A 20,187-nucleotide genomic window follows, 5' to 3' on the forward strand; every position below is an offset into this window, starting at 1 on the left:
GACACTTTAAATGTGGTAAATCGAAATTGTTTTACAACAATTTAAGTTTGATGAAATGAAAATGAATTAATTAAATTATTAGAGTTAAAATAACTCTAACAATGCCCCTTAGTGATATCTCTTTAATTAGAACCTTCACTAGATATGTGAGCTAATAGATCATATTTCTTACAGATGAGAGATTTCGTGGTCTAATACGCCGAGTTCCATGAATGAGTGTAATTCAAATCATGGAAATGGATTATAACTCTATTTGGGGAGGGTGCCAAGGTTATTGTCGATGGGGGTCCGCTAGCGGGATTGGGGGTAGCCGACGATGGAGATGTCGGCGTAGACGTCCTTCTTAGAGAAGTGGTTGACGTCCTTCAGCCCGTGGGTAGAGAGGATGGTGATGTTCAACCGTCGGTACTCCATTGTTGCATATTATTGATCAAATGAAAATTAGTGAAGATTTATGTATTTTTTGTAAATTTTTTCGCTTCTGTAAATTTGTAGGTTTTGCCGTATTTTTAATAATTAGATTTGTGTATTTCTATTTTTCTCTTTTGTAAATTTTTGACGTAGAGATATCAAATTCTGAAGCTATGAATATGGATGTGAGTTTGAGTTGTTAATGTTCTTCAATTCACAACTGAATCACTAGTGTTGGCTATGCTATACTGATTCTTGCAGTGTTATTTCTATAATTTGGAACATAAATAATAGCTATAGCTATTTTTCCAACTGCTATAGAAATAACAGCAAAATCAGTAGCTATTTTTCCAACTACTTTAGAAATAATAGTTGGAAGGAAGAAGGTATCGGTCTATTTTCGTACAACTTTGGTGTTCAACAAAGCAACTATTTTCAATATATAATTTAGTATATGTGACGAGCCCAAGTTTTGTACCCTTTTTCTTTGTTGTGTCTAGGTCTCGATCGAGTATTTGTGTGTGTTTTTATTTCTTTTGTGTCTGGGAGGACACTTGTAGGGATATGATCTCGTGGAAGCTGGAATGGGCATTATGGGAGTACTCCAAAGGGATATGGGAAACCGCCTTGGTCTAAATGAATTGCAAAGATCGAGAGTTACGTTTGCTGGATTAAGGGCATGATGTTGACCAAGCAGGTAATACCGCTCGGAGAAGGAAGAACTAATAACCCTGGGCATTTGGAGCAGTCTTCGGGAGAGAGTGTTGCAGCCAAGGCTATCTGCTGTTGACCAAGAGTTTGGACTGACTTACGCTCGGAGACCAGCACCACCACGAGAGGTACCTTGGGCATGACGAGAGGGCATGAGAAGTGGCAAGACAGAAGTAGGAATGTTGAACAAGGAAGGATCCATCATGACCAGACGTCCAGGGCTAGACGCTGAGTTGGACTCCCCGAAACCTTACCTGCGTGTTGGCCTTCGGCCCATGCCTAGACCTCTATATATACCTGTTCCCAGTCCATTATGAAGGGGGATGAAGTGCATAGCAAGGTCGGTGTTTAGTTGTGCAAGGAGTAGGTCGAGTACCAAAAACACTATTTACTTTTATGCATTTCAGTAGTTAAAGTCCCGTTTGGGCAAGACGTTTAGTTTATGCTTTATGTTGGCAGCGTAGCATCCTGCCTATTTTTCTCGTATTACGTAAGTTTACTTTATTTTATTTCCATATCTTATTTATCTTTTGTTCTCACAATTTATATTATGTCTAGCTAAGTTTATCGATTTGGGCAAGGTATAGATGATGTGGATATGAACTTATAAACTCGTGAGGTCTAATTATGTGCTTAAGTAATTGCATGTTGTGTTCCCGAAGTGCGGGGCATTATAACCAAGTGTCTAAATTGATTTGATTAGTTAACAGGCCATTAATTAATTGAGTTGATTTAGATCACCAATAAATCAAGATTATAGGGTGTGTACGATCACTGTACGTCTTGAGAGTATTTGCGGGCACGAGAAGTTGAAGTAGACCACGATCTGCCTAAGTTTAATATCGGGTCTATCTAGGGCTAAATGCTTCTCGATTTAATTGCATGGTTAGGTCGAGATGGTTTAATGGTATAGGGTGTCCCTTACTGTCACAGCCCGGCCTAATCTAGTGTATAGTTAAGCCGGGGAAAGGTGTGACCGGGGAACAGAGAAAGAAAATGAAAAAGGAAAGAGATTTCACTAATAAAAATGAACCAAGTTTAACAATAAATCACTATAATATTGAATAATCGTAGGCAACACTTTTAAAACTCATGAGTAGACAACTTACAATACACAACGACAAGTTGTCTAACTAACATAATTCTCGAAGCTATTGGTTTAAAATCTGTACAACACATCAATAAAGTAAAGTACATTAAGTGTTGCAGCGGAAATAACTCATGTGGATTACATGTATGAAGACATGGAATCCTGAGCCTGGTTTAATACATATACATCAAAGACTTTGCTCTGCTTGCTACCATCTGCATCACAGCTTAACCTGCATATTTAGAAACATACGCAGGGCTGAGTACCAAAAAGCACTCAGTGGTCATGCCGAAATAACTTTAAAGCTTGCTCTTAGAGCTATATATTGAACTTGCCATCTCAAACATCACACATGAGTTTTATTTAAATAACCTGTGCATGCAAAACTGTAAAACTTCTCTATAATCGTCATAACATCATATACGTCTGCAGACAATTAACATGTATGTACCATATCTACGCATCATATAACTTTAAGTGTTGAGAAGTAGGCCTCCTTCTCAAACACGATGACAAGCTAACTCAAAGGTTAACTGTCAACTCTGTGTACACAAATCCTGACTCACTCAGGACCCGAATTCGTTGTTCTATGTAGATGGTATCATACAAATCTCAAACATTGGCAAGTCAATAATCTGAAAACAAATGCATACACTCAAACTTTGTATGAAAGTATGCATCTTTATCTCTTGAGTTAGTAAGCCCACCTGATACGCTTAATGAAATAGAAGTCCTTGCTTGTTCATTCTACACTGCCACTCGAACCTTCATTATAATGAGGTTCCCAGGTAAGATTGGATAATAAGTGAGTAAATAGGAAATAAATCTTGAATGAAACTTCTATCGCTTGAAAGTTGTATCCTCTAATCTGAGTATTCTACTTTTATGGACTTAACTAACTAAAAGCAAACAGTAACATCATATCTCTTGGGATATCTCAAGTTGAAAAAGTTTAAGAGCAAACTAATCCATTCTATATAGATTAGCTTACAATTAATAACTAAACCATCAATTCAAGAATTGACCAATGACTTAAGCATAGTTCTACTCAACTATCCCAAGTAAGTAACTTCAAATATGTAATCATATATGAATCTCGACTTTGAAAAATCATATAAAATCAACCTCTTCAAAGAAAAATACATGATTTACCTTTTTAGAAAGCTCTTAAAGTCTATTTTTAATGAATTTAACTAAACTAAAAGCATATACTAACATTCCATCTCTTAAGCTTTCTCATTGCCAAACATTATGGTAAAATATTATTTAAGCAAGATGATTATTTTTATTGAAACCTCTTTTATTTTTCATTTTTCTTTTTCCATTTCCCCAGTCACATTTTCCCCGGCTTAACTGTTGTTAGCTTAGGTCGGGCTGTGACACTTACCTTGAACACACTTAAGGATAAATTTTCTTATACAATGAAAGTGCACGTGATAAGTGAGAATGAGGGCACAAACCATTCGTAAGTTATAATCGGTAGACACAATATTGTAATGAATATCTTGACCAAGGAGCGAGTGTAAGAGATTATCCATAGATTTGACGTCTTGACCAGATTGCCTTTTATTACTGATATTTCTGTTTAGTGTTTTAAGTTTATTTTCATTATTTCGAGTCAAGCTGAGTTCAGTCCCGAGAAGGTGTCTCGCGACCAGGACGATAGTCCACCCCATCATTTTCTTATTTTTGTCCGTGACAAGAGACAAATTACACCAACTCCTTGAGGGATCGACCCTTGCTAACATTAGGCATTACGCCTATCTTGATTAAGGTTATAAATTTATTTGTACGTTGACTAATATGACAGCTTCACTTAAAACTTGAAGTATGGTCGCGTCAAATTGGCGCTATTGCCGGGGAGTTGCAGTTCCAGTAGTGAATCTCTATTTCACTTGTTTTATTATTTTGGTGTACGTTCGTTCCTAATCCTGCAGGAGAAAACGTAGCACTTTGGTATGATCCTAAGATCGAAAGAACTTTAAGGGATAGGAAAAAACTAGCCAAGAAGGTGAAGCAAGTGTACAAAGCTATCCTGGACGAAGGAGTTCCAGAGGACGAAGGCCGACCGAGGAGCGCAGTTCAAGAGGACAATCCGCCCGAAAATCAACTCATTCTTCTTGACCCAGAGGAAGACGAGATGGGGGATCAAGAAAGAACACTGCGAGAGATGGTATTCCCGATGAATATCAGTTTGAGACCATCGGGCATCACTTTGCCCACAATAGAAGGAAACTAGGAGCTGAAGCATTCATTCATCCAGATCTTGCCCAAGTTCAGTGACTACCCAGGAGAAGACCCCCATAGGCATCTCCAGGACTTCAAGATGGTATGTGGCACGGTTTGGAATGCAAGGAACATGGGAGAGTACGTCAGACTATTATCCTTCCTGTTTTCACTGCATGATGGGGCAAGAGAATGGTTGTATACACTGCCAGCCGGCAGTATTACAACTTGGGCACAACTGCAACAGAAGTTCCTTGAGAAGTACTTTCCAGCCGCACGAGTCCAAAATACGAGGAAGAGGATCAGTAGCATAAAAATGGGCACGGTGGAGACATTCTATGACTATTGGGAACGTTTCAAGAAACTACTACACAAATGCCCTCAACATCAAATTCAGGAGCATGATTTGATTTAATACTTTACTGCGGGATTGCGTGCCCATGAGAGAACATGGCTTAATGCCGCGTGTGGAGGATCTATCTTGAACAAGATCCCGAGTGATGCATTCAAGTTGTTCACCGAGATGGCAGAGGAATCATGAGATGAAGAAGGAGACATCACAAGACAAGTTGTTCAGTCAGTCCCAGAGTAAAGTAGAGATATCGATGAGATCAAGACGTTGCTTAAGCAACTGACAACTACCTTGACCACGAAGGAGAAGAAGGTGGTTGTTCGAGAATATGGCATTTGCATGGCTGTTACTTATGCCACTAACCAGTGTCCAACTCTTTATGAAGAAGATGTGAATGCCAGAGGAGGACACCATGGAGGAGGCAACAATGGGAATAGGAACTATGATCCTAATGCCCAAACCTACAACCCAAGATGGAAGAATCATGAGAATTTCATGTGAAACAACAACAACCATTAGGGGGCATGACAATCACAACACCAACAAGAGAATAAATGACCCTTCTTGACCGATATGGTACTATCCATATTGTGTGAAACTACTCAAAATACCCAGAATGTTGCCAAGTACCAACAACATCAGAACAAGATTTTGCAAGATTTTGAGAGGTTTAGAGTGGAGACAAAAGGGGCAATTCAGAATATCAATGCCCAGCTTTCCCATTTGAACACTACAGTGGCCCAGATGCAACATAGACAAGACGAATTACCATCGAAGGTAGAAGTACATGAGGCCCAATTGAATGTAGTTTCTTTACGAAGTGGGAAGCTATTACCCGAGAAAGTCTTTATGCCATCAGAGGATGATAAGGGAGAAGTAGTAGCCAAGAAGGCAGTGGAGATACAATCTGACATCTCGATCAAGAAAGATAAAGAGGAAAATGACCAAACGATGGAGAGTTTGGAAGATGAAGGAGTTGAAGACAAAGAAGGGCAAGATGAAGAACATGAAGCTGGAAGAGATGAGGAAGAGAAACCAAAATATGTACCCAATCCGCCCAAGATCAAACTCCATTTTCCAGGGAGATTGGTAAAGAACCGAAAGGAGGAGGATTGGATGGAGATGTTCTAAATTTTTAAAAAATAGAGGTAAATCTACTACTCATTTCAGCCATTCACTAAATGCCCAAGTGGGCAAAGTTCTTGAAGGAGGTCACCACTAAGAAGGTTAAACATGATGAGAATGCCCGATTCTTTGTTGGAGAAAACATTTAAGCCATTTTAAAGAGGAAAATGCCCAAGAAGTGTGGAGACCCAAGGATGTTCATGATCCCTTGTGTGATTGGAAGTAGGAGGATTGTCGAGCCATGCTAGATTTGGGAGCATCGATTAATGTCATGCCCTAGGCGTTATTTAAGGAGTTGAATTTGGGGCCACTAAAAGCCACACGTGTTGTGATACCCTTGGCAGATAGATCTCAAGTTTATCCCGAAGGTATTCTGGAGGATGTGCTGGTCAAGGTGGAGAACCTCATATTTCCAGCTGACTTTTATGTGCTTGACATGGGCTAGGCATCAAGCAGGACATCGGTTATTCTTCTTGGAAGGCCGTTCATGAAAACTGCCCGCACTCGTATTGATTGTGACTCGGGTACGTTGACATGTGAGTTTGATGGGGAGAAAGTAAAGTTTAATATTTTTAAAGCTATGACACACCTAGGGCTGTCAAACCTTGTGGGCCGGCCCGGCCCGGCGCAACCCAGCGGGCCTAGGCAATTTTTTGGGTCGGGCCGGCCCAAAATTTCAGCGGGTCTTGAAAAATGAAGCCCAGCCCGGCCCTATACGGGCCGCCGGGCGGGTCGGGCCAAAACGGGCCAAAAATTATATTTTTTTTCTTTTTCTTTTTAGTTCCAAAAAGTAATAAATTAAATCAAATTACGTAATTGACTAAAATTAAATGTAAACAAATATGACTAAAACTTAAATAATATGAAGTAAAAAACAAAAACTAATTGCAAAAACAACAAAAACTAAAAACGATTTATTCACAAATTAATTAATACTACAATAATCAAATCAACTGGAATCAAATAACAACCACAAAAAATAATACAAAATAAATAAATCTTTCAAGTAAAAATAATTTAATATTGATTGTTGATTGCTAATTTAAATCCTAAGTTAGACTTCGACTCGTCATTGTCGTCAATTGAAGAAATGGACTTAGATTGGGATTGGCCGATTGGAATTTGGGAGGAGATATAAATTTTTGAAAATTTCACCTTCTATACTGACGGGCCGATTTAGGCCCGAAAGCTCGGCGGGCTTTTTGGCCCGCGGGCCGCATGGGCCGGGCCAGGGAGGCCCGGTTTTTTTTGGGCCTTGAAATCCTAGCCCAGCCCGGCCAAAACTACGGGCGGGCCCATCGGGCCGGGCCATTTTCGGCCCATTTTGAAAGCCCTAGACACACCCCATGGATACCGAGATCGTAGAACACATTGATATGGTGGAAGCTATGATGGAGGACATCTTGCCCATCATAGGAATGCAAGATTCATTGGATCTCATTCTCCATGATATTATTACAGAAAGCCAGCCATTGATGTATCTCAGGAGTCAAGAAGGACCAATGAACCGTTCGTTGCCAGACAACTTGCCCATTCTAAAGTCTAAAGATAGGTTGGTGCCGTCTTTCCAGAAGAGACCCAAGCTGGAGCTCAAACCACTACCGAAACATCTTAAGTACATCTATCTTGGGACATGAGACACCTTGCCCGTGATCATCAGTTCAGAATTGACCATTGAAGAGGAGGACAGGGTGAAGGATGTTATTAGACAATACAAGGAGGCAATAGGATGGACATTGACGGACATTAAGTGAATCAGCCCTTCATTATGCATACATCACATCTTGATAGAAGAAGAAGCCAAGCCAGTACGGGACCAACAAAGAAAGTTGAATCCAGCCATGAAGGAAGTCGTCATGAAAGAGGTACTCAAACTTCTTAACTTGGGCATTATATACCCAGTGTCAGATAGCAAGTGGGTCAGTCCGGTCCAAGTTGTGCCCAAGAAGTCAGTAGTGCAGGTGGTAGAGAACGACAAGAAGGAGCTCGTCCCGATGAGGTTACAAACTGGCTGGAGGATGTGTATTGACTACAGGAAGCTCAATCAAGTAATAAGAAAGGACCACTTTCCCTTGCCCTTTATTGATGAGATGCTGGTAAGGCTTGCGGAAAACAAGTTCTTTCGCTTATTGGATGGATACTCAGGATACATGCAGATCTGGGTAGCCCAAGAGGATCAGGACAAGACGACCTTTACTTGTCCATTTGGGACATTTGCGTACAGGCAGATGCCATTCGATTTATGTAATACCCCGGGCACATTTCAGAGGTGTATGATGAGTATTTTCTCAGATCTTCTTAAGACATGCATTGAGGTATTAATGGATGATTTTACCGTATACGGTAAAATATTTGATTCTTGTCTTGAAAACTTGGAGATAGTGCTAAAAATGTGCATGCAGAAAAGCTTGGTATTGAACTATGAGAAATGTTATTTCATGGTCATAGAGATATTGTTCTTGGGTACGTGGTTTCTGAAAGAGGGATTGAGGTAGATAAAGTCAAGGTGGATATCATCGCCAAATTGCCATACCCAACTTCAATAAAGCAACTACGTGGTTTTCTTGGGCATGCTGGGTTCTATCGGAGGTTTATAATGGATTTTGCCAAAATTTCACAACCGATGACCCGCCTTTTACAGAATGACGTGGAGTGGGATTTCAATAATGAGTGCAAGCAGGTGTCCGAGACATTGAAGAACAACTTGGCCACAACACCCGTAATCCAGCCACCAGACTGGGGCATGCCATTTGAGGTGATGTGTGATGCAAGTGGCTATGCAGTTGGAGCTGTTCTTGCGAAGAAGAGAGGCAAGGAAAGTCATGTCATATACTACGCTTCTAAGACACTCAATGGAGCTCAGTGCAACTATACCACCACAGAGAAGGAGCTATTGGCCGTAGTCTTTGCCTTTGAAAACTTTTGATCTTCTCTCATCAGGGGCAAGACAGTTGTTTATACAGATCACACTATATTGCGATATCTCATGACCAAGAAGGAGTCTAAGCCTAGACTCATACGGTGGATACTACTCCTTCAAGAGTTCGATGTGGAGATTAAAGACAAGAGTGGATCTCAGAACAACGTGGCTGATCATTCTAGCAGAATCATCAAGGCCGAGGATGCTGTGCCCATTTCAGAAACATTTCCAGATGAGCACTTATATCATGCCTAAGATACCAGGAGGACAAAATCATGGTATGCCGACATAGTGAACTACAAGACCTCAGGAAAATTCCCTCTTGGGCTCAGCGTATATCAGAGGAACAAGATCAAGTTTAAATGCAGGGCATATGTTTGGGATGAGCCATATTTGTGGAAGAAGTGCTCGGATCAAATCCTAAGGAGATGTATTTCAGAATGGAGGCCAAGGATATTCTTGACCACTGCCATGCCAAAGAATGTGGAGGACACTTTGGGCATAAAAGGACATCGCGTAAAGTTCTGGATTGTGGGTTCTACTGGCCTACAATATTGAAGGATGCTTATGAGATATGCAAGGAATGCGAGTAGTGTTAAAGGGAGGGCAACATCACTCGGAGGAATGAAATGCCCATGATGCTTATGTTGGATTTGTATACTGAAAGCAAGAACGTTTTATGCTTGTATACAATGTTTCCTGTGTTCACTATTTAATCTCCTATGTGATTGTGTTTATGATTGCATATGTATGTCCTTTATCTCTACATAAGTTGATTATATGGTGATTAATGGATCACAGAAGGTCACACGATTGAAATAAACTTAAGAGATATAAATAGATCACAACCGAGATGACTCTAGGACGAGTCGTTGGTCTAGGCTGCAGTATAGATGGAAATAGTTTGTCTTGACTATTTTTCTATACTGGTACGTCATAACGTATTGATAGGATCACAGTGAGATATATTCTTCTATCTGACATAAGTGAAGAATCAAGATCTCAGTGACTTAATAGAATCTTAATACTAATAAGATTTCAGATATATATGTTGATTCGTGTATCACTTTGATTTACTATGGGTGAGAGTTATATATTAACTTGAGTACTCTGTATCTTGGGTGATAGCGATCAATATATGATATTTGGTTATCTGTATTAGTACCCGTATCCAGTATAGGATAATGACATCCCTTAAGGAGTTCAATAAGGTTTATTGCGTTAAACCCTGCAGATTGATTAAGTTCATGCGCAATAATAAGGTTTGAATGGTACTGCTTAAGGATTGCAAATAGATTAATTAAATTAAGCTATCAGAGCTCTAATTAATTAATGGATGTCGGATATTTTAAATACGGAGATTTAATAAGTCTAAATACAAGCCCCGACTCATCATCGGTAATAAAGGGGTAAGTCAGTATTGATTCTCTAGTGGAATGAATTAATACTTATGAATTAATTGTGATCTGGGCTGATCATAAGAATTAATTCATTAGAGGCCCATCTTTATTCCTTGTATCTGATCCCTGGACTGGCCCAAAGTCTCCTGAGCCCAATAGGAGTAAAATTCGCCCACTACAATTATTGGTGCCCTAGAACCGTGTTTTGTCTATAAATATAACTATTTGCTCTCAGGATAAGACACACAAATAATTAGGATTTTAGAGAGCAGTAGAGGGTGCTGTTTGTAAGTGGCCGAATTCTTCTTGGGAATTCTCATAGCTCGTTGTCCATCCAACATTGGGAGTTGAGCGGGATACAGTTCAAAAGGTCAGAACTGGAGTATTTCAATTCACCCATCGACAGCCTCTGCATACAATTCACAAGTAAGTGATTCTAACTCCAATGTGCAACACTTAAATTCATAGGAGCATGTTATGAATTAATCATTGTATGGTGAATTAAGATATCCGAGAAACGATCCTTTTGGGGCTATAATCCTTCAATTGGTATCAGAGCCTGGATTGCTTTTCTTGGCTCTGTCAGTTAATTCGCATACGATTAATAATATGCGTTGTGTTTGGCTGCTGCTGCTGCTGTTCTTCGTAGTCTGTTGTTTCGTGCGGTACGTCGTTTTGACGTTGTAATCGTTTTTCCACCACGAGAAAATCCGTGGTTAGATTAGAATTTCAATAGTTGTACTTTGTTTTTCGGTTGTAATGTGTAATTATGGTAAAACGAGATGAAGACGACGACGATCAGATGTAGAACGAAGAACAGGTTTTTGGAGTGGATGAACAGGTTTCAGGCTGTGCTGCACTCTGGCCTGCGAGCTGTTGCGCTCTGGCTCTGGAGCTGTCTCGGCTCTAGCTCTGAGCGGTGTTTGCTCTGGCTTTGAGCTGTCTCTGCTCTGGCTCCGAGCGATTTCTGCTCTGGTTTTGAGCGGTGTTTGCTCTGGCTTTGAGTTGTCTCTGCTCTGGCTCCGAGCAGTTTCTGCTCTGGCTCTGAGCGGTGTTTGCTCTGGCTTTGAGCTGTCTCTACTCTGGCTCCGAGCGGTCTCTGCTCTGGCCTCTGAGTTGTCTCTGTTTCGGCCTCTGAGCTACTGCTGCTTTGTTTGCCGAGGCTGTCGAGGAAGTGGCGCACGAATCTCGAGGCTAACCCTAGGGGTTCCCAAACCTTAGTTTTCAAAGACGGGCTGAGTTTTTCATTTTTGAGTTTTTCTTTTCTGTTTTAAATGTAATAGATTAGAATTGGGATTCCACGAATGGGTCACGAAGAACTTTATTTCTTTTATTCTGTTCTTTGCATGTCGTGGTGTTAATCCTTTATGCTCTTTGCATGCTGTTTTTGTCTTTGCTTGTTAATATGCGTTTATTAACTGCGCTTAGACAAGCATGCTAGATTTATCATTTTTTTAAGCATGTTTTAGAAGACCATATAATTGGAATAACCTTAAGAGATATAAACTGATCACAGCCGAGATGACTCTAGGACGAGTTGTTGGTTTAGGCTGCAGTATAGATGGAAGGAGTTTGTCTTGACTACTTGTCTATACTGGTACGTCATAACGTATTGATAGGATCACAGTGAGATGTATTCTTCTATCTGACATAAGTGAAGAATCAAGATCTCGGTGACTTAATAGAATCTTAATACTAATAAGATTTCAGGTATATATGTTGATTCGTGTATCACTTTGATTTACTATGGGTGAGAGTTATATATTAACTTGAGTACTCTGTATCTTGGGTGATAGCGGTCAATATATGATATTTGGTTATCTGTATTAGTACCCGTATCCGGTATAGGATAATGACATCCCCTTAAGGAGCTCAATAAGGTTTATTGCGTTAAACCCTGCAGGTTGATTAAGTTCATGCGCAATAATAAGGTTTGAGTGGTACTGCTTAAGGATTACAAAGAGATTAATTAATTTAAGCTTTCAGAGCTTTAATTAATTAATGGATGTCGGATATTTTAAATACGGAGATTCAATAAGTCTAAATACAAGCCCCGACTCATCACCGGCAATAAAGGGGTAAGTCAGTACTGATTCTCTAGTGGAATGAATTAATACTTATGAATTAATTATGATCTGGGCTGATCATAGAAATTAATTCATTAGAGGCCCATCTTTATTCCTTGTATCTGGTCCCTGGACTGGCCCAAAGTCTCCTATGCCCAGTAGGAGTTAATTCTCGACCACTACAGTTATTGGTGCCCTAGGACTGTGTTTTGTCTATAAATACAGCTATCTGCTCTCAGGATAAGACACACAAAATTAGGGTTTTATAGAGAGCAGTAGGGGGCGCCGATTTCTAGGTGGTCGAATTCTCTATGGGAGTTCTCATAGTTCGTTGTCCATCCAACGTTGGGAACTGAGCGGGATACAGTTCAGAAGATCTGAGCTGGAGTCAGATTTTTCGCAGGAAATCAAGTTCTGGTAGTTTCCGAAGAACGGCCATAACTTCCTCTACAGAACTCAGATTTGGACGAAACAGGTGACCACGGAAAGCTCTGTCGAAAAGGAAGAAGTCGTATTTCTGGGAAAAATACGATTGGAGGACGTTTGAGGCTTCAAACGAAGGATTGAAGTTGGCTGACCTGTTCAGCGATGAATTGATGAATTCTTAAGAATTCTTCAGGTACTTCTAACTCCAAGGTGCATCACTTAATTTAATAGGAGCATGCTAGGTTTAATCGATGTATGGTTAATTAAGATAATCCAAGAGACGATCCTCGGGCAAATCGAGTATTAATTAAGTTTAATATTCCTACACATACGTGCTAGACAAGGAAGCGAAGAAACTGGAGCCTAGATGCGAAGTAATGTTGTTTGTAGGATGTTCGAAGGGAACGAAAGGTGGTTATTTCTATAATCCTAAGGATCAGAAAGTGGTTGTTAGCACCAACGCATGATTCTTGGAATAGGATTATATAGATAAACACAAGTCTAAGTCCGAGATTGTCCTTCAAGAAATCGAAGACAATGGACAGGCGATTCCATCACCCCAACCAAGTGTGCCAGTGAATGCACCACAGGACACTGCACAAACCATTGTCACAGCTCTACCACCACCGCTTCTTCGTAGTGGGAGGGTTATCGTCCAACCCGATCGATTCATGTTCTTGGAAGAATCTTCGGATCTTCTCCCTATTAATGAACAAAAGGATATCGACCCTGACAACTTTAGACAAGCAATGGAAGATTTAGATGCAGATTCTTGGTACGACGCCATGGTTTCTGAAATAGAATCCATGACTGCTATGTGAGTATACGAGAAAACTGAGTTACCAGATGGCTTTTTGGCCATAGGTAGTAGGTGGGTATACAAGAGAAAGAAAGATTCGGATGGCGAAGTCGCAGCTTTTAAAGCTAGACTGGTGGCGAAAGGTTATACCCAGGAACAGGGTATAGATTATGATGAGACCTTTTCGCCGGTTGCCATGCTTAAGTCCATTCGAATACTCCTTGCCATAGCAGCCCACATGAACCTTGAGGTTTGGCAAATGGATGTCAAGACCGCTTTCTTAAACGGTTTCTTTGAAGAAGGAAAGGACATCTATATGCAGCAACCCAATGGCTGTTTGTGAAAAAGGGCGAAGAGCATCTTGTGTGGAAGCTGAAGAAGTCCATTTATGGACTTAAGCAAGCTTCGAGGTCATGGAACAAACGTTTTGACGAGGTCATTAAATCCTATGGATTTACTCATTGTGAGAACGAAAGTTGCGTGTACCGTTTAGATGCCAATGGTGATGTGGTTTTCCTTGCAGTTTATGTAGATAATATCCTCCTCATTGGCAACAATGTGGCACTATTATCGGACATAAAGAAGTGGTTATCCGAATAGTTTCAAATGAAGGACTTAGGAGATGCAGCGTACATCCTAGGGATCAAGGTTGTTCGTGATCGCCAGAAAAGGATGTTGAGCTTATCTCAAGCGTCCTACATTGATACTGTGATTGCTCATTTTAGCATGCATACTGCCAAGAAAGGATTGCTACCTTTCAGACATGGCATTCCTCTGTCTAAGGACATGTGTCCTAAGACGCCTAGTGAGGTTGAGGAAATGAGGAAGGTACCATATGCTTTTGCTGTAGGTAGCCTCATGTATGCTATGCTTTGCACGAGACCTGATATTTGCTATGTCGTTGGCATGGTTGCGAGATATCAATCAAACCCTGGACAAGGACACTGGACTGCGGTAAAACATATTCTCAAGTACCTGAAAAGGACTTGAGACTATAGGCTAGTTTATCAGTCAGACAATCTAACTCCTTTGGGTTATACCAATTCGGATTTTCAGGCTGATCGGGATGAGAAGAGATCTACCTCTGGTTATGTGTTTACCTTGGGAGGTGGAGCCGTATCATGGCGGAGTGCAAAACAGAAGTGCATTGCAGACTCCACCATGGAAGCCGAGTATGTAGCTGCTTCCGAAGCTGCTAAAGAGACTGTATGGTTCCGGAACTACCTCTTGGATCTAGGAGTGTGATTTATGCTTAATTGTTCATATTTTGGGGGTTTGCATGTGCGTATTTTAAGTTAAATATTCTGGAAATTGGGGCGTTTATGGGTTTGTTTTATGCTTTGCAGGAGGTTCTGATTTTATAGATGGAAGAGTGTATTTTGGAGATTTTGGGTCAAAATTGCGTACTTAGGTGCAAAATTGGTGTTCCGAGCTAAAAGTCCACGCGCTGAGCAGAGCAGAGCAAAGCTGCGCGGGTAGGTCTGCATCAGAGTAGAGCCGACTTACATAGTTAGAGCTGACCTTCTCCAGAGCTGAACTTCACTATCAGAGTTGAATTTTCAAGAGCAGAACAAACTTGACAGAGCAGAGTTAAAGATCGACAGAGCTAAAGTCCAGATCTGAACCGATCTTATCCAGAGTGTACAATTTCCAGAGCTGACTTTATGCGTCAGAGTCAACATGTTCTCCAGAGCAGAGCTGACTTCCAGCTCTGTCATGACTGTCAGAGTTAGCATATTTCCAGAGCTGAATTATAGAGCTGAACTATCCAGAGCTGACTTCCAGCTCTGTCATACCTTTCCAGAGTTCGCTTACGTCGCCAGAGCTACGATTTCTCACCAGAACTAAGATTACTTGCAGAGCACGATCAAGCTGGACTTACCTTTGAGTTCACGATTCTATTTCCTTAAGAGTCCAGTTTTGCAAGGCGAGTTTGATGCAGGGTTGAAAGAAGTCTATAAAAGGGGCTTGAACTTGAATCAAGAAAGGGAATCTTGCTGCCTCCGGCATTTAGTTAGATAATTCCTTTTGTCCTAATCTTTAGTTTCCGCTAGGTAGCCAAAGTTTAGGTTTTTATTGCTTTCATAGTTCTTAGTTTCGAATTCTGTTCTTAGTTAGTTTATTATAGTTCTTTTAAGGGTTAATAGCCAGAAAATACACGAACTTTCATCGGAATTGCATATTGCACACGACCTTTAAAAATAGCCAGAAAATACACCACCTTTTATTTTAGTCACAAATTGCACCTTTGAAGTACCCAATCGTGATGCAATTTGCGACTAAAATAAAAGGTGGTGTATTTTCTGGCTATTTTTGAAGGTCGTGTGCAATATGCAATTCCGATGAAAGTTCGTGTATTTTCTGGCTATTAACCCTTCTTTTAATTCACTTTTTAGTTAGTTCTTCGTTCGAGTTGTAATCACGTGATAGGTTTGCTTCTCGCGAAGATTTCGGTATTTCTTAATCAAGTTTATTTATTTGCTTTTACTTGCTTTGTTTAAATTATGTGTTTCTTTAAATTATGCAATTTCAATTTTACAATTTTAATTATGAAATTTCAATTATGCATTTTTATGCTTTCCTTTAAATTATGCAATTTAGTTTTATGCTCATTAGATTAGAAGCTTTTAATTTACAAGTCTTTAAATTCTTAGTAGCGTTTAATTTTTAGTTGCTTTACTTTAAGTTCGTTTAAGTTCTTGCCTAGGTTTTTATAGTTTCTTTATGCTTACGTTTTTAGCTTTGTTCTTTGCATGCCTAGTTAATTCTCTAGTTTAAATTCACGTTAAGTTTACTTTACAAGTTTTAGTTTTTAAATCCAAGTTTACTGCTTTCTCGTGACATAATTAAAAGCCCTTTAAGATCTTCCTTGAGAGACGACATTGGGTTAACTTACCACTGCTAGAGCATCCTTGTTCTATTGCAAGTCAATCTAGAGGTGTTTCTAGTTGAGTCAAATTTTGGCGCTGTTGCCGGGGAAGGTTTTTTGGCGTTTTAGTTGTGTCACTTTTTCTTTCTGCTTTTACTTGCTTTATTTAAATTTCAGTTTTTCTCGTTTTGTTACTTTCTCTCCCTTCGGTGCGCTTAATCCGTGTGTTAAGTACTGCAGCAAAGAAGTGTTTGCAGAAGGAAATGAGGGTTCCGACTCTGGTTCTGAAGTAAAGGAGCGTGACAGAGCAGACGAGTTCTACTCTGACTCTGGCTCTGAGGCGCGCTCTGACTCTGACTCTGACCGATCATAGCAGAACAAAGAAAGGAAGGAAGAAGCTGACTCTGACTCTGACCATACAGAGCAGCCCGCAGAAGAGGAAGAAGCCGAGTCCAGTGCTGACGAGTCCAGCTCTGACGACAAGGAAGAAGAAGAGCCAGCCATCAGTCATCATGCTTCGAGCTTAAGATAGGAATTCTATGGCAAAATATTTTGATATTTGTGAGTACATGAACCTTGTGGTGGAAGCAATTCCCAAGTATGGAGTCACACAGATCCAACGCCATGAAGTCGTACGAATGTTGGCGAAATTGCCCAAACTTTTTAAGGTTGGGCATAACTCCCAAATACATTTGCGTTATTCTTCTCCTGAGAGTACCGTTCAAGCCTTCATACACGCGATCATGTCAGTCATTCAATCGGCACAACAGGATGTTGAGTTTGTGGACGCAACAGTGAAATGCTTTGAGACTCACGTCCTTCAAGTTGTTAGTTGAGTGCGAGATATGATACACCAGTGCAAGGGAGAAGATCTAGACATGGAGGTTTATGACAACAATGACAATGAGTTCACTGTTGAAGAGCCAATTGCTGAGATCAAGACCGATGAGGGACTTCTGCAAAGTTCAGCTCTGACGAGCCCAACTCTGATGAGTTAAGCACCCAACGCCGCCAACCACGTGCCAGCCCTGCCAAATCCAGCGCTGCCCAGTCCAGCCCTGCCAAGTTCAGCGCTGCCCAGTCCAGCCATGCCAAGTTCAGCGCTGCACAGTCCAGCCATGCCCAGTCTAGCTCTGACGAGCCCAGCTCTGATGAGCACCTGCCAGGAAGAGAAGGTAGAGCAGCAGATGCAGCAGAAAGAATGAGAGATGGAGAAAGAGGAGGTTCCTGTGTCTTTGTTGGATGGTGATGAACTAAGCGATTTGTTTGATGAGGATGTGATAGAGTTAGAATGTTTGGCAAATTTAGAGGAAGATTCCATCGAGATGTTGGAAGAGCCTGACTTGGCCTTTGCCAAGAGACTAAGAGATGCCAAGCAAAACAAAATCTCTACACCCTCTATTTCTAAGGTTGTTCAATTCTATTATATCGTTGCCTCTGACACATTCTTTTCCAATAATTTTACACAGGGATTTAGCTGAAATAGAAATTTTATTGAAGAAAAACAAAAACCCTTGAAAGCACAAGCGTAAACAAGGAGAGTCCGGAAAAACCAAAACCAGAAAAAGATAAAAAACCAAGCTAAAGGAGAAAGAAAACAACAAGAACGCACAAAAGATGGGCCGGGACCGCGAAAGGCCATAACCGAGGCCAAGCAGAGTCCACGCCAGAGCCGTCCCGGGTAGAGCCCAAAACACAAGACAAGCGCCAGAGAGATCAAGCGCCAGATGGATCACGCGCCAGAGAGGACAAGTGTCAGAGGGATCAAGCGCCAGCGAGATCAAGCGCCAGGTGGAACAAGCGCCAGAGAGACCAAGCGCCAGAGAGATCAAGAGCCAGAGAGAACAAGCGCCAGAGAGATCCAGCGCCAGAGAAATCAACTCCACGCCAGAACAGCGGCCGCTCCAGAGCAGAGAAGCCACGCCAGAGTAATGGATGCAGCGAAGCACAACGCCAGAGCGGAGCTCACAGCCAGAGCAGGCCTCGATTCCAGAGCAAATTCCAAGCACCAGAGCAAAGCTCAACGCCGCCCTTCGAGATCTTCACTGATCTCTCCACGCGAACCTGCAAAACCAAACAGTAGGAGAGGAAAGCAGAACAAAGAAGGCAAAAACTGCACAAGAAAACAAACTCTTGCAACCAAGTAAAACTCTCAAAAACAGACATCTCAGCCCCAAAAGTGCCCTCAGAAAAGAAAGATCATCAGAAGGACCAAACAACCAACAACCAGTAACCCAATCTGAAACCGAAAGCTCCAACAGTCACCAAAGAAAGGGGGACAAAGTGAAAAAGAGCCATCGCAAGTAAGACCAGCCAGCCGATCAGACCCAGTTCTCCGCTAGCAGTGAATATTCTAATGCAATTACTTTTATGATCCATTCTCAACCAAGATTAGTTAAATCATGAAGCTCACTGTAAAGCATGCTTTAAGGGTCAACGTCACGGGATGAAGCCATTGGGGGTTTCCCAAGTCTTCCCGCGTGGTTTCCCATGCTCATAATGGGAATGACATCAGAGGAGCAAAGACCAGCAGCCGAAAAATCATGAAACTCACTTAAAAGCATGCTATAAGGGTCAACGTCACGGGATGAAGCCATTGGGGGTTTCCCAAGTCTTCCCGCGTGGTTTCCCATGCTCATAATGGGAAAGACATCAGAGGAGCAAAGACCAGCAGCCAAAAAATACCAGAGAGGATACTAAGCAAATTGCAATGAAAATACTCCTGCTAGCATCTACCGGACAAATCACGGCTAGCAAAGTCTCCCAAGTAATGAAAACCCAAGACCTTAGAACCCAGCCCAACAAGATGACTGCTGTAACAAGCAGACCCAGACCAACCACCACCAAACACAGACCAGATCCTCGATGATCCAAACAGAACCAAAGGCGCAAGAGAGGTAAAAAGTCTGAAAAGGAGAAGATGAAATCCCGTGCAGGTAGCAACAAGAGCAAACGGAATAAAAAAAGTAAGAGGCAGGGAAAAAGAGAGAAGAACACCTCAAGTGACAATCCGAATGTAAGGCAACTGTCTTCTGTCATCGCGAACCAGATGGAGAATCTCCGGGATCGCAAAATTCCAGTAACCTTCTTCCACCATCGAGGAAGCCAAGCAATCCGCAACCCGGTTCCCTTCCCTGTAGATGTGAGTAATAATAATATAGGAATTCACGATAGAAGAAAGAACCTTACGCCAACGACTGAGGAATCTCCAAGGAACAGTGTCAGAGCGGGACCGGAAAAGATCCACCAGATAGGTGCAATAAGTCTCAATCCAAACATGACTCCAACCATGAAGGACCGTCTGCTCCAAAGCAATGACGAGAGCAAACAGCTCCGCCTCGAACGCCCAACCGCGCCCAGCAGAGAAATGAAAATAGCCCAGAACGTGAGAAGAGCCTCTAATAATGCCACCAGCATGAATGTGAAGAGGGGAGCCGTGAACAGAGCCATCAATATTAATTTTGCACCACGGGGCCGGGGGAGGGATCCAGTAAACATAGACATAAGAGAGCGGACGACGAGGTCTGCCCGGAACACCAAGGCCATGAAGAGTCAACAACTCCCCAACCGAGTTAGCCATTTCTCCCAAACAAGAACGAGAAGCCTCCAAAATAAAAGCTTTGATCTGCACCGAAACTGCTGTCGCAGAAACTGTAGCCCCATCGAACACAACTCTGTTGCGCATATTCCAGATGCTCCAAACAGTGGACATGACTCCAGTCCTCCAAAGATTATCAACCTGCTTGCTAGCCGGATCCTTCATAGCCCAAAGGATCAGACTCCCAATATCAT

At 41.5% G+C, this 20,187-nt stretch overlaps 1 long non-coding RNA gene across 1 annotated transcript; it reads right to left on the reverse strand.

Moving 5' to 3' along the window:
- Positions 1 to 2,119: 2,119 nt before the first annotated feature.
- On the reverse strand, positions 2,120 to 3,394 carry LOC130988966 (uncharacterized). Its single transcript, XR_009090344.1, has 2 exons — positions 2,920 to 3,394; positions 2,120 to 2,444 (listed from the first exon to the last, which is right to left on the reverse strand). It is a non-coding gene; the product is annotated as an uncharacterized LOC130988966 (long non-coding RNA).
- Between the last annotated feature and the right edge of the window lie 16,793 nt (positions 3,395 to 20,187).

The sequence above is a fragment of the Salvia miltiorrhiza genome, chromosome 6 (assembly GCF_028751815.1).
Source record: "Salvia miltiorrhiza cultivar Shanhuang (shh) chromosome 6, IMPLAD_Smil_shh, whole genome shotgun sequence".
Classification (NCBI taxonomy): Eukaryota; Viridiplantae; Streptophyta; class Magnoliopsida; order Lamiales; family Lamiaceae; genus Salvia; species Salvia miltiorrhiza.